Consider the following 16,120-nt stretch of genomic DNA (forward strand, 5'->3'; position numbering starts at 1 on the left):
GTTGGAGGAGAGAGTGAGAACGGTGGAAAGAAGGAGAGAAAGCGGCGGGGTGTTGAGAGGCAAAAGGCCGAACGACGAAGAAAGAAGAGAATGAAGGGAAATGGAAGAGGCAAAGAGAAGAGGGAATTAGGCGGAGTATGGGAGAGAGGGAGAGAAATAAGGTGGGAGGGAGACAAGAGAGGAGGCCGCAAGAACGCAGTAGAGGAGAACAGTGAGACAAAGTCATGAGAAGGGGTAAATGCAGGATGGAATACTGGAAGAGGACACAGAAGAAAAGCATGACAGGAGAGGAAGCTGCACAATTTTGAAAGCTGGTAGTGAGTGGGGCTGTTAAACCTATTGCGCTGTTGATCCCCACCCCGGGAACAGGAGGCGGAATAGATAGTAGGCCTTCCTTTGGACCATTGGATTCATCTTTAACCCCAACTCACCCAGGGCGTAGCCAGGGTTGCGTAACAAGTGGGGCCTGGAGCTGATGTAGTAGACCTCACTCTAATGGAAGCCCGAAGAGGGAACTGGGATAGTTCTGCCCCGGCCGAATCTGTAGGTGCTACCGAGCGTATCGAGAGAGAGCAAACAACCAAGGTGGGTTTGGAGGGGTTGTACCCACAAGAAAAATGTGTAAATAAGTGGTTAAAATTGTGAATTTTACAGTACAATTTGTGTGATACGTTGGGTAAAAAGCCACACAGTTTACAATTAGTTTTGTAGGGTAAGCCATGAAAGAAGTCCATTAGATGCCAAGTCATCAACAATGGACAAAAGATAAGAAGTTTCCAACATTGGGAACTCCGGTCTTTTGAATGTTGTTATAGGGTCCATGTGCCAGGACCTTGTTTTCTCCTCTGCACCTTGACTTAGTTTCTTTACTTAGATATTCGATCAGAATTACCACACACAACCCCTCAGGTCTATTTGCATGCATTCTTTAGAGAGGTGTGCCCTGTGTTTAGGTTTACTCTCTACGTCAGTGGTCTCCAATCTTTGGCTCTCCTGATGTTTTGGACTACAACTCCCATCAGCAGTAGCCCGTATATTCAAAGGTGAGGAATCATGGGAATTGTAGTCCAAAACATCTGGAGAGCCACAGGTCGCAGATCCCTGCTCTACGTCATCAACAATGCACAGGAGTATTTTGAGACACATTTTCATGACGCCTTTGCCCACTGTATGCCAGTTATCTGCAAGTATAATAAAAGCATGATCATACTGACTGTGGCCAAACATGTCCATTTTGGTGCACTTATATATGCCAGTATTCCCACATCAGAAAATACTCCGGTTTACTTTGCCCACAGTGCCAGTAATGATAGCATAACAAAACATTTTCATGCTGTATCTGACAATATATGGAGTATCCCCACGCAAGAATATGCTCCTGAAGCTTTCCCATAACGCCAGTTAAAAATAAGCCACAGTAAGAAAAGGTGTCCCTGCTGGCTAGCTGGTACGATAGTTCAGCGGGTTGAGTGCTCGCTGCTATAACTTGAGTGTTATCTGCAGTTCACCGGTGGATATCCTGGCAAGTCCAAATCAGCCTTTTGTCCGTCTGAGGTCGATAAAGGAGTACAAACGTTGGTTGGGTGCTAATTTTTATATAATTATGTTCTCTGTACAGTGTTTTGGCAAAAGCAATAGAAAAATAACATATTATCATTGCACAAATCCCCCCCATATTACAACACTCATGTTGCATTAGCCCCCTAACCCTCGTAAACAATGTCATGCCACATTAAGAAAACAAGGCCTTGCGGGCTGCATAAATGTCCCCCACCCCCGCCTATGTAAGAAAATGTATGTTGCCTTTGACCTTAACACCAGTAAAACAATGCCATGCCCTAGTAAGGAATCCTGCCCTCCCTCATATAAGAACACTCATGTCGGCTTTGTCCTTAATCGGAGAACAAAATTCAATGCCACAGTAGAACCCAGCCAGCCCCATTGCAGTCCCACAACCCCCACTCCAACCTCTCCATCGCATAACACTACCCAAGTTGGCTTTCCTTTGCCCAAACATGCCAGTAAAACATGCCATGCTCCTGGCAAAACATTTCCATATTTGACTGCCCTTCCCTGGGCCTTAGCCACAGAGATATAGCGCATATATATATATACACTCACACAAACACGTACGCATACAGCTTCTGTCATTCACACGAGCCCCCAGAACATTCACACTGCATTCTAATTCACACGCACTTTCATTCACACGCTCACTCGCACCCATGTACACCATTCACACTCCATTCATTCATATGCATGCACTTCGACACCCCCTAGCATACAAACATGCACACACTTACACACTGCCTCACATGTATGCATATATTCAGACATGCATACAATCCTCGCATTCACCCACCCTCCCCTTACCCGTTTCCCTCTGGACCCGCTCAGTCCCTAGCCGGTCAACGCCTCTGCATCCCACAGGCTACTTGGTTAAACAAAGCAACGCTAATCATTGGAGGCATGGACCACCTAAAAGCTGAGCCCAGCAGTTAAGCCTTTGGCTTCCACATAGGTGGGGGGTCCATTGATATGATCCCAGGGCAGGCTTTTGTCCTCTACTCGTTTACGGAGGTCGTGGTCATAATAAATGTCTGTTTTCTCACCTCGGAGAGCAGTGCATTTACTTACTTTTAAAGTTTAAAAGTATGTTTAAAAGTAAATGCACCACTCTCCGGGATGAGAACGGTGACAGCTTCTTGCGGTTTGAGCCTGTGCTTGGCCTCAAAACAGAGTGATGCCTGCTGCCTCAAAGGGGGAGGGCTGTATCCCTCCCAAGCCTGGCACAGTCCATGGTAAGGTGGGCACAAAGGAGAGCGTGAGGAGGGTTACGGGATGCGGTTTGGGGAACGTGGAGTAAGGAAAAGATATGCAAAGATGAGAAAAGAGGGGAGAAGAGGGGGAAATAAGCACTGGCAAAGCCAACCGCTGTGGCCTATGTGTGGACATGGCATAAGCAGGTGCCAGGCCCTGCTATGAGGGTAATACCTCCAAATAAAATAACTGATGGCTGGGAGGTTTAGAATCAATCTTGATCTCTGGCATTGCTGTGAGCAACCCTCCAGACCCTTGTTCTATAGCCCGCAAAGCCATTAAAGAAAGGGGACCAACCATATGCAGACCAGGCTTGATCCCACCCAAAAAGGGGCAGTCCAGCCCGAACTGCTTGGACACATCCATTGTGCACGAGACCACAAGCAACCCCAGACCAGTTTTGGCCTCATTGGGTGTCATCAGTGAGGTGTAGCTAGCTATATGGTAACAGTTAGCAAATATGGTGATTAACGGGACATATTGTAGCAGCGCTAATACCTATACACAAGTCAAAACTGTTGGCTTTGCCAATGCTTGAACTTAACAGGACTAAGGTGCACAGAAAAGGTATATAGCAGGTGGCTGAAGGCCCACTTGGTTAAGGTAGTTTAATTACACCAGAAGCACATTTACAAGTTAAATTAAGGCAACACTCAGCAGACTGCTTAAAAATGACACTGGCTGGCCATTATATAATATTGCTGCCCGATAGAGCCAACTCAAAGAATCCCAGGAGTATGTCTTTTGACCATGTAGGGGAAGGTAGGGGGTGCGGATGACCCTAGGGATTAGCATGGCCATGTGCAGTCAATTGGTGGGTGAATAGCCAAACACCCACAAGCTGATTGCACCTCCTCCCTTGTCAACCTAGCTGTACTCCAAAGAAATAGTTTGGCTTATAGGTGGCGCTGAAGCACCACATAACAGCCAAAACTAAAAAGGAAAAGATGTATAGGGCAGAGAAGTGGGAAACAAGAGGTGACAAGATGAAGAAAGGGGTGGGAGAATGAGCACATTTAGAAACGGAAGTAGAGACAAAGCAGAGTAAAAATTCAGGAAAGGGGCTGATGAAAAACGATGGCAGGGAAATGAGACGTAAGAGAAGAAAATAAGTGAGAATAAGTAGATGGGGCACTGAGTGACAGTCGCGCGAGAGTGTCAAGGTGGAGAGAGAGAGAGAGGAAAAAGGAGGATGCACTTGAAAACGATAGTGAGGGAAAGGGAGATAAGGGGCAGAAAAGACGACAAGTTTCTACCTACATAAACTGTTTGTGGGAATTGATTGGCAAAATAAGGAAAGTCTATGGAAAAGATGTTTGAACTGTGAGAATAGATCTGATCGAGTGTCTGTAGCGGCAAGTCCCTGTGTATTTACTCAAGATGAATTTTAACTTTGATGAAACTGTGTTTTTTGCTATTAAGAATTATCTTTTAGATTGTACTTTGCATTACATTTTTGGGATTTTTTTTCTTTATCATTGTTGTTTTGTAAAGGTTTGTGTAAACCATATACAATAATAACAAATAAAAAAAAAAGTGTTTGGGGGATGACATTACCTTCAACCGATCCGGTTTCTACGTTGCTGGGGGAGGCAACACCAATCACCACACCAAGTCGGTAATCCATCTGCGGTCAATAGGCGGCTTGCTTTTGGTCAACCTTCCCAATTTGCACCAGGTGACGCACCAGAAGTCAGCTCAGTAGCCTGAGATCTATGTTAACTCATTGAATCCCATTTCACCATGGCAGAGACACCCTGCATCCCTCCTCCGCCTCCCACCGACCCCCACACTTATAATTAAACTCCCACACCGCCATCTACATATTTGCAGTAAAACGTGGGGGAAATGGGATGCGATGAAGCTGGCTGTGATGCAAAGGGGTAATTCCAGTGACGTCTGACAGCTAGCGGGATAGCTTAGAAGGTTGAAGATTCACTGCAGACAATGCTTTAAGTGGGCTAGGGCCAGCCAGCGCCAGGCCCCGGCAGATCCCAAAAAGTGGGGCTGAGCCAGGACCCTGCCGGGGCCCCCGGTACCACCGCAACATGGGCCGGACACATTATCCCACTGCGGCCGCAATGGGAGATGTGCCCGCCATTAAGTCAGGCAAGCTGACAGAAATGCCGGACAGCCACAGCGACGCTGTGACTGACTGGCACTTCTGTCAGTCACTGTAAATTCCTCTGGTGACCCCTCCAGAGGAAGTTACTGTCCTTTGTTTCCCTACCTCCCCAGCCCAGGCCGTGAGGTATTATCTTTAACCCCCGGCGAACCTGGGGACTCCTTGACACTTTTCAAGGTTTATAAAAGATGGCTTGAAAAGTACACAGTGCAAGACATCTTTTATAAAGCTTTGCCGACAAAGACACCTCCGACTTTGTCCGTCGTCAAAGCTTTATAAAAGATGTCTTGAACTGTGTACTTTTCGAGCCATCTTTTTGTAAACATAGAAATATAGCTTCAAAAGTACGCAAACCATAAGGTATGCACACAAATATATACAAATGTTATATATCTATGTGCGTACCTTACTATAGTTTGTGTACTTTTCAAGATATCTTTATTAAAAATAAAAATATGTTACATATTTCTTTTTAGAAAAGATGGCTTGCATAGTACACAAACCATAGTAAGGTACGCATAAATATATAACATCTATATATATATATTTGTGTGCATACCTTACTGTTTGTATACTTTTTCAGCCACGCCCATCCCACAAGCCTCGCCCCCAAATGAGCCCCCCGCCACTCGATTTCTTACCCCACTTAAAGCCCTGGCCCCAGAGATTTCTGCCCGACCTGGATGTCACGGTCACACCTATGCACTCGGCCTTTTATCGTTCATATGTCGAATTAGAGTGCCAAGAAACCGTTCCGTTGCAGCCTTGCTCGTGTACAATATAATAAGGCGAGGCACGGTTAGGGCCGACAAGCGCCGCAATTCCCTTTCGCAGCTGTGCCAAGTTCAGCCTAATGAGAGAGGAGGCATAAGCTCCAGTAAACCGATGCTTCCCAGACGGTGGCGAGCAGTGGGAGTGTGTGCAACCACACACTCAGGGTCACAGCATCTCGGAACATTAGCCCCCCCCACCAAACACATTCGGAATGCCATAATGACTGCCCCCTCCATCGCAAGACCCACCCCCTCTTTTCTGACAACCCCCCGCCCCACCTCCATCATCGCCGTGGTTTCGTTGACCACAGCCAATTAATCTACAAAAAAAGAAAGACTTCAGATCTGGTGTCGGGGCAATGCTCTGCATTGATAACAGCTAAAAAGAATGTCTCCCACCCACACATACCAACAAAAAAAATGAAATGGGGAAAAATGAAAAAACAGAAATAACACACGAGGAGGCTAATCTCGGCCATCGCTCCCACCCTGTCCATCAGAACATGGCGTCCCGCCTCGGATGGACAGCCTGCTCTCCCTGATAATCGACCTTGAGGTTTTCATTACAAAAAAAAGTGGGTGCGGCAAGATTACCGAAAACAGGAGTCACAGGCGAGATAACACCTTCACGGAAACAGGTCTTCATCCTCATGAACCAGGGTGCTCTCAGGGGTGGGAGAAGATTGTGGAATGCCTCAACGGGCCTGACGACCCAAGCATTTAGGGGAGGAGTTCTAGAATGTTCCAGAAAAACAGTATATCAGGCCTTTGAAGAGGGCAGTCAGGGAGACCGTAAAACGTCGTAGGAGGAGGGAATTCTACAACAACCACGCAAGACTTAATGCCACCCCTGGAAGAGCCTGCACGGGGAGGGCTTAGAAGGTCCTAGAACAAGTGTGGTGTAGAATGTCCCATAAAGACTCATTGATGTCAGGTCTTTAAAGAGGACTTCCAGAGGGGTCCTAAAAGATCATAGTAGGGGTGACCATCAGATCCTTGCAGTGTCATCCAAGAGAACATCGCACAATCAATCTATTGTAAAAAGATCAAAGGGCTAGGTCCCAAAAGAATATTAGTGAACCCAAAGTCACAGTGTTCTTAGAACTGGGTGCCACAAGAAGCTCAATAGAATGGACAGGGTTTCCTAAGGAGTGTTCCAACAGAATGATAATCATCTCAGAAAGCCCAACAGATGAGCCCTTGCAGGGCGTCTCAAAAGAGCACGTGGGGCAACATTTCAGGTGGCAGCGCACGCATTGAAAGGGTTTTTGGAGAGAGTGAAGAAGAGGGCCTGATCGCAAGGCCTCTGGTCGATGCCACCAAGAGAGAATTGTGCAATTTCTCAGTAAGCCCAGCAACCCTGTCGCAGCCCCTGCTCTCTGGAACTCTCTACCTCTTCACCTTAAGAGCTCATCCTCACTGATCAGTTTTAAAACAAAAACCTTAAGACACATTTCTTGAACACTCCTTAGTCTTTGCTAAATGATCTTTTTCAGATTTCTTCTGCTCATTTTTACTCTCTCTCCGTCGCAGTCTTGTTTGCTCTATGTGCGCCGTGAGGCCTCCGGGTGATTTTGGCGAGAATTGACTAAGAATTGAAATAAATAAATAAATAAACCCAGGTTGTCAAGAAAGCTACAAGAGAAATTAGCTCCCGGGGTGGAGCGGTGGGCGCACTCCAACAATGCATGGGGGGTGGCGAGATACTCCCAAGCTCAGCCTGTGTTCCATAGAACCAGTTGGCTGCCTCTCCCACCCACTCAGCCATCTTCGAAACACCCACCCTTTTCTTTTTTAACATTTTCTTATTAATCCCAACCCCCGCCCAAAAACCCCACTCACTGGAATGTGACAACGGCGCTGTCCGCGCGCCGTTGCTTCCCTGGATCTTGGTTTTCCGGCTGCCATGGTAACGGAAAAGGGTCTCCGTACGGAACCCCGTCTTCTACAACCATGGTGGCCATCTTGGCAAAGGATTTTCATTCATTGAATGGGACACGGGCAGCATCCCGTGCAATGAATGAACATCCTTTTTTTTGTCCTACCTTGGTTTACTGCTTTGGTAACCCAGCGTGCTAAGTGCGTTTGTAACCCATCCCACAGGCTACATTGAGGGTAACATCTCAGGCTGCCGGGCCGTTATCCCCTGGTGTAGCCTGTGGAACGGGTTACTAACGCCACAGTACAGAATGTCTTAGACAGCTAAGAATGCAGAGCCTTGGAAAAAGGGCTCTGAGCAAATGTTTCGGAATGACTTTGTAGACGTGTCAGGGGCAGGGGGGCTCCAAGAGAATGATTCAGATCACCTAATAGGCTGATAGAAGGGACTTCAGAGGGGGATTAAAGAACATACTGTGGCACATCCCAATAGACACAATGATGGACCCTTTAGAAGGGTACTGCAACAGAGCAATGTTGAAGATTTTATGGGATCAATGGCAGGGCCTTCAGAGGGAGCTCCAGGAGAATGCTGTACACATTACGTTTTGTCATAACGGTAAGGCCATGGTGGGAGGAATTCATTTCAGGACAAGGATATGTACTGTTAAGCTAAATAGTTAAGAAATCAGATGGCAACGAGAAAGAGTGAGTCTGAATGAATTTGGTTGAGTCATCAGTTGATGCACCTCCTATCCCTTCACTCTCACCCCCCCCCTTCTCTCTCCTCCTACGATGACCATCCCGATTTTCTCTCCTATTTGTGAGTTCCCTAGATCACCTCATTCTTCTTCTATGCATTCTGGCGTTATATTGTCGTGCTACTGTCGTCCTTTCATGCCAACGGTAGGTTGCAAGTGAGAAAACGGTGTGACAATAGAGACTGACTGAGCATGAATAGAACGATTGTGTTAGTGAGACTTATGTCAAACGGAAGATGAGCTGGCATTTTAATATTTGAACAAACTTGCATACCTAATGTTTGATTATAAAATTGAAAAAAAGTTTCAACAAAAAGTTAAGAAGAAATCAGAAGGGAGTCTAGGAGGAACTTCCAGAACATCCAATCAAACGGAATACTTGGACCTTGTGAGGCTGGATTCAAATCAAAGTGTAGCGAAAGATATGGGTCGGCATATCAATAGGGCCTTGAAAGTGCTGCTCACTGACAATGTTGCAGAATGCTCCAGTAGGTCCAACTATGGAGTATATATAAGAGACTCCACGAGAGTGGGCGGAACATAGAAAGAGAAAGAGTTACACATCAACTACAGGGATATATTCCACAGAAGGATTGTGAGGGACATCTGGCAAATAGAAGCCAATCTCAAATTTCCTATGTTGTCACTCGGAATGGCGAAGGCCACGGGGGGATAAACCCCTGAGTTGAAAGCTACCCATCTATAACATTTTATATCGTGTGGCCTACATTATAACAATGTTCCACCTGCTGTGCAATCCCTTATGGACAAGGATTGCAGGGAGCATGGCGTGAGTGAAGACCCGAGTGGACTTTATACAAAATAAACAGGACCAGGTACGCTCCCCTCTCACCCACAAAACCCACAAAAAGGAAAATAAAAAACACTGGTCGAGAGAGAGATTGCTTTATTCCCCCTGGAATAATGTCTCAGCAGTTGAATATGAATTCCATAATCCTCTCATCTGGTGTCACCGTGGGAAGATGCAAGATTCAGAAAACGAAATAGTTGCTGTTGGCGGTCTATGGAAGTTAGCCCATTATCTTAGAAAGAGGTCTCCAAGAGAACATCATCAAACATAGCCGGATGCAGGACCGAACCCGCTGAATGGTCAAGTGTAGTGAGGTGGCCTAGATGATCAAATATGCAAATGATCTCCAGCGAAATTCATTATATGCACATATTGCTAAATATCGACCGTGGATCTCTTGAAAACCCAACTGGATTTTACTATTGGCGTGCCAATGAGCACAGTCCTACTGAAAGACAGTGCCTCTGCAGGAAGGATGCAAGCAATTTTGCAGTAGGTGTAGTTCACGAACAACGCTGGGAAGGCAAGATGGGGATAGTATTTAAAGACCAAACACATTTTAGGTCGTCTCCACAATATCCTTTCCACAGTAGGGTGACCAGATGTCTCCATGTCACCAGGGACCACATATCCTAGCCCCATCAACTGCATTCTGGGAGTTGAAGGTTTGGTTCACTTACAATGAACGCTTTGGACCAAAGTAAATGTAAAGTAAAAGCAAATCCCTGGACTGGAACATGTTATCCCAGAGATCTTGTAACTTTAATCCTGTGTCCCTATAGAAAGGCAGTCACAAGGCCTCCTTGGCTATTGTGGCAGGGTCAGAGAACCGACCCTTTCAAGAGGGGATGGGGCCCCATCACAGCCTGAGGTGAGCGCCCCCCACCGAGATTCCCAGAGCCAATCCTGCCCCAGAGGCAGGGTGTGCGAGTTGGGACAGACCCAGTCCCTATCCCCTCTTCATGGACCTGCATGTTTGAAATACGTGCCACTGTTGATCACCCAATGCCTGCACTGCCCATTTCTAGGCAGTTTCTTTCTGTTTGTACCACAGGACTTCCAATACTAGCAGCGTTACCGGTGAAACAACCAGCAAGCAACTGAAGCAAAAGAGAGACAGTAAAGAACAGTCAGCAGTAAACTGTTCAGCCTCCTAAACAAGCCAAGACTCTATGCAACCCACATCAGCAAAACTCCAGCACTAGCGAGTACAAGTAGGCGCTCGAGCAAGGTTCACACACTCACTCACAGACACTGCGTACTCAGCTGCGAAGAGGCCGAACAGTGGTTCCCCTTTCAAACCAGCATCTGAAACCTGCCCTCCCAGAAAGCACTGACAAACTGGAACATTGCATACAGCAGTCCAACATTGCCTGAAACCGTAGAACCTGCAAACGAGAGAGGGGTGGGGTATAACCGTATAAGACCCCTTTTGTATGTTTCTTTTACATGTAACACCTCTCCTGGGATAAGGAAAGGCAATGGTGAACCGGGAACCAGCAGAGGGAGGAAGCCAATGGTTTGGGGGTCGAGGGGGGGATATGGAGCGAAAAAAGGGGGCATAGGAAGGTGTGCGTTATTCTGGTGAGGTCAATGGAGGGGAAGGTGGGCCATTACATCAGGGGGAGGAAGAACAGTGCCGAGGAACACAGAAGAAAATTGCTGCAGGGGTGTGCAAGGTGAGGCATTGATTGGTGGGAGAAAGTGGCAATTGGGTTTGAATGTGTGTGCAAGGCAAGTGAGACTAAGAGAGAGTAGGGAGTGAACGCGAAGGTGAGTGGTGGAAGGTGAAAAGGGAGGTTGAATGCAAGATACAGCAAGTAGTTAAGTGGAGAGAAAAGGGAAGTGGTGTAGTGGAAAGAGGAGATTGGTGGTGTTGAAAGAGTATTATAACGGGGAGAGAGTAGTATGGAGTAAGAGCAGAGGGTGAAGGTAGATGGTATAAAGAGAGGCTGAGAGAGTGTAGTATTGGAAGGACAGATGAGAGAGGGAGCGGGAGAGTAAAATATGCTGGGATGACTAGCAGGACGGACAGTAGAGGAGGGGGGGGGGGACCAGAACAGGAGACCAAGGCAAGGAGCATTAGTGCACAACACAGAACGACTAAGTGGGGCCTAAGTGTCTGAAAGGCACTCATATTATACTTCATTCGGGAACTTAGGCCAGGGACCACATAGATTGTTCCCCGAGGCAGCTATTGAGAAAGGACGTTTGCCTTTAGACCATCAGTATCGGATGCGTTCTATCTTCGCCCCTCACTGTTCGAAGATTGCACTCTCAATAGAGGTCCAGCAAACTTTTTTTGTATTCATGAAAGTCCACAGATGAATCAAGGAAGGGGTCTCCCAGTCAGTGGGATGGGACAAAAGCAATCCCACTTGAAGGGGTTCAATCCATGTTGCTCTAACAAGTCACCCTTGCCATATTACATCATACCCAGAGTGCCTCGTCCTGTCAGAAATAGAAGGGGAAGGAAGAGTGAGGCCCATTATGAAAAGAAGATTGTGGAACCCCTCCGCATGTCCACATTTCCCTCTCTGGCTACTCTAACTCTGCCCCTTTCCAATGTCTGCTAACTTCAAAGGCACACTGTAGACCTTTCTTATGCAAGTGCTACTTTGAAGCAGGTTTCCCAGGACAGCTCCAGTGGCATGAGTGGATGTGTTGCACTCTTCTTCCCGGGGGAAACAAAGCAGCATCCTGGATATTGCCGCACTGGGAGCAGTGGAAACAGCCAGGCTAGCTAGGAATATACATTGCCTTGACATCACTAACCTGGGATCACAGGGTTGACACTTGTAAAATATCAAATTGGTGTGGCTTTAATAATTGTATGCCGTCATCCGTCACCATACCAGGAAATGGCCCAAAATGTCTCCCTCACGATTGCGACGGCCAAAATGCCCGACTTTCTTTTCTTTTTAAACACCCCCTTTACACCATATATATATATGTGGGGGGTATGAGATATTATATTAATATGGGGGCTCAAGGGGGTCTTCCCCGCATATCTATGTGGTGTAAAGGGTGTTTAATGAAAAAAATAATAATAATAAATCAGCATTTTCGGCCGTTGCAATTGTGTGTGGTCGCAGTGATCACATAGATTCCTACCATAATCTGGTAGGGCTTATTCTTAGAGATTACTCTGCCACACAGCTGACAAGGCAACAATTATTACATCAGAGGTGCAGATGTAAAAATGGCATGTCTGAATGCAGGGACTGAGTCACAGCAGCTGTCAGGTATGCACATGACCTTCAAACCCGTCATGTTGCAATGGAGAGCAGGTGCTGCAGTTGTCAGGAGACTGGTGCAGCAAGGGCACATGTATGCACTATTTTCTTTTTTTGAATGGAGCGGTTTATAGGACGGAGTTCTGTTTGTCAGAATTCCCTCTAAGAAACAAGAGTACCTGCATAATTTCATTTACTACTGAAAATCAAAAAAGCCAGGGCTTTCACACCTATGCCAGATGGCATCCCGTCTTAGCATTGCAAGAACCAAAAAGCAATGCAGTTAAACTTGGAAAATAAAATAATATAAACCTGGGCATTGAATCAAGATCACCAAAGTCGTCGATTTAGAATAAAAGATCCTTTTGGCATCACAACAATTTTTAAACTGGAAAAAAACTCCAAAAATATAGCTTGGAACAGTTCCAAGGTTCCATCAGAGGGCATCAGCATGCCTTCTCCCACAAGCAAACAATAACGGTCCTGGAGATGTCGGAGAGCAACAGGCAAGCTGCTAACAAAGGCTTTCAGATGTTTGGTGATGGCGACGAATAATTGTGAAGCACTGTAGACTTCAAACCATAGTATACATACAAGAACATTACAAAGAAAAAAAACAGTTTCAAACGAAATCCATTTTAAAAATGTATTACTGGATGTGCAACTTATCCCAAGCATACAGAATGAAATAGAATAGAATACCCACACAACTGAGAGTGCAACATTGGTTCTGAGAGCCTATGAAGTAGGGCAGACTTATTCTGCCTAAGTTGTGTGTGATATAGAAGGGAAAATACATTTGCAACCCACAGGAGTATGGTTGCTTGTGAACTGTTTTGTAGAACAAGTATAAAGTCTTGTGGTCCGAGGACCGGGCTGTTTCTAATCTGAAACCAGTTCCAAAGATGAAAGGGTCGTCTTCCTGGTGACTCAGAAGATCAACTGGTGGGTGCTGTGGGTGTATAGAGACCAATCCTAGGTCAGTTGTGATGCCCTTTTTTTGACCTTCCCAGTACATAGGGCTTTCCCTTTTGTTTACCTATTTTCCAAAATTCTGCACACTGAGAGCAGCGTTGCGGTGGTGGCCCCGCTCGCCATGTTTGGTATTTTTGAGTTTTGGAAGGACGGGTGTGTGTCCCGCTACCTAAACATTGAAGGCAGGGACAAAAAAAATGACCGTTTAGAACGTGGGCCGAGCAGTTATACTGCGAGCAGTTTGCCGCAAGCAAAAAAACAAAACCAACAACCCCAATCCTTAGAATCACATGTAAATCCCTGGTTTATGAACGAGTGGGAATTCCTGGACCCCCCACACATTTTTCCCCACTACTAAGTGCAGTTTTGGCAACCACTGTCAAAAGTTAACTTACGTCTATGTTGGTGGCTTGTCCTGTTTTTTTATATTGAAAATCTGGTCGCCCTAATTAAATAGGTAGTGGTGCCGCGTTTAGTTTCACAGCCACTGCCCTGCTGCAGTGGCTAAGCAGGTTGTTCACCTATTTCAGAAAGCTCTTCTGCTGATGGTCATTTTGGTGCGGGATGTGCCAGAGGCACTTGGCAAAAGCCCCGCAGGTAGGATCGCTGCCTCGGTGGCAGATATAACACTGGGCCCAGGCAAGGTCCTGTGGTGTCTGTCGCCGATCAACCCCACTCCAGCAGATAAGGTAATTTATTTATTTATTGTGCATTTGTAAGCGCTTATACATCAAGAAATGTTTCAAAGCGCCCACACAGCAAAACTGGGAGGGAACATAGGAACAAAAGGCAGATAGAATAAACTGATGAGGCAGTCCTACTAGGCCTTGTGAGCATTCGGAGCGTGCAAGTGCGGAGAGAGTGAAGGGACAAGGGAAGGGGGTAAATGCTAGGAGTTCCACAAAGGCAAGTGCCACGGAGTCAGTTGCGAGCAACAGTTAGTGCTTGGCAGAGATCACTTGGTAAAGAGTGATCACCTGCCAATACAATACATGCAGGCCTGTGAGAACACAGGCCAGTGGGAGCCCAAAGGCAAGAGCTGAGAGAGGGCGGGAGGCTGAGGGCGTTTGGGCAGAAGGTCAGCACCCAGGACACATAAGGGCCCAGACCGCCAATCTCAGCGGCTGTGAAGTTTTAGCACGGGAGGCAGAGGGGAGGGGGTGAAGAGGAAAGTCTTGAGGAGCTTCCAGAATTTGAGCTGATCCGGCTCAAGATGGAGGGGAAAAGGGAGGCTGTTCCAGAGGAGGGAGCCAGACGAGGAGAGAGACAGATCCACCAGCTCGCTGCTTAGAAAAGCAGCTGGACACACAGAGAGTTGGAATCGAAGCATAAAGATCTGGAAGGTGAGTATTTGGTGAGAGCAAGTTGTAGATAGAGTGGTCCTTGGCTCCAGACAGCCTTATGGGTGATGTAGAGGGATTTAAATTTGATCCTTGCAGCAACCGGGAGCCAGTGGAGAGATTCTAGGGCTGTAGAGATACGATCCCTGGGCTTGAGGCCAAGGATAACTCACACAGCCCTATTCTGGAGAAGTTAGAGGGTGCGGAGAGAGGAAGAGGGTAGATTAAGGAAGACGCTGTTGCAGTAGTCCAGTTTAGGGAGTACCAGAGCTCTAAAGACATTGAGCTTCTGGGGCAAAGTGAGGACAGAACAATACCTCTGAGGAGGTGGAGTTGAAAATTGGCCTTCTTGGATGTGAGCGAGGAAAGAGGAGTCGAAGATGACTCCAAAGTTTCTGGCTGCAGATGCAGGAGAAGGGAGAAGAGCCCATAGAGGATGGCCAGAGTGAAGGGAGGAAAGAGGAAGTAGGAGTCCCGATAGGAAGGATCTCAGTCTTGCTGGCATTGAGGCAGAGATCATTGGAGGCACACCAGGACTGGATCGCAGATAGGCAGTCAGGAATGGTAGAGGAAGTAGACAGAGGATCAGTAGAAAGTGTGAAGAAGAGTTGGGTGTCATCTGCAAAACACTGGATGTGAGGGGAGAAAGTGGAAATAAGGTGAGCAAGCGGAGCGACAGACGTTAAAGAGCCAGGGTGAGAGGTTGGATCCCTGGGGAATGCCACAGGTGGAGATAGAGGTAGGGGAGGAGAAAGAGCCCATGATGACATGGGAGGGGCGGTCACTGAGGAAGGAGGTCATCCAGTACAGTACATTGCCCGCTCCGAGATACCAAGGGTATCATGGAGCCGTTTTATGAGGATGGAGTGGTTGACCGTATCAAATGCAATGAAGAGATGAAGTAGAATGAGAACAGCAGGAGAATTAGTGTCAAGAGATTCAAGCAGTTCTTCACAGGTGTTCAGAAGAGCAGTTTCCGTGCCTCTGGCTGCTCGGAATCCAAATTGATGGTCCTGTAGGCAGCCAACAAGCTCAGTCTGCTGGGTTAGTTGGGGAAGACCAGCTTCTCCAGGAGTTTCCCAAGGAAGGGAGGGATGGAGATGTTGCGGTAGTTAGCCAGACACTAGGGGTCGGCGGAAGGCTTTTTGTGGAGTGGGCGCACAAGAGTGTTTGAGGGAAGAGGAGGAAAGACTGTTTAGAGGAGACCTTCATAGAGCGGACAACCCTAGTGATCTTGTTGATGTGATAGGAGAGAAGGAGGCGAGAAAGGCTAAGGGAGGATGCCTGGGGTAGCAGGGGGAATGGGAGGGAGGGTGAAGGGGAGGAAGAAAGAGTGTTCAGGATGACCTGAGTTTTTGCAGTGAAGTGCGTGACCAGTGCAGAGGGCCTGAGTGGGAAGAA

The 16,120-nt window shown here is 47.0% G+C and overlaps 1 protein-coding gene across 2 annotated transcripts in view; it reads right to left on the reverse strand.

Moving 5' to 3' along the window:
• The window catches only part of ZFPM1 (zinc finger protein, FOG family member 1), a 438,530-nt gene that overhangs the window by 190,136 nt on the left and 232,274 nt on the right, over positions 1-16,120 (reverse strand). The window lies entirely within an intron of this gene.

Source organism: Ambystoma mexicanum, chromosome 1q (genome assembly GCF_040938575.1).
Source record: "Ambystoma mexicanum isolate Mex_15411 chromosome 1q, UKY_AmexF1_1, whole genome shotgun sequence".
Lineage (NCBI taxonomy): Eukaryota > Metazoa > Chordata > Amphibia > Caudata > Ambystomatidae > Ambystoma > Ambystoma mexicanum.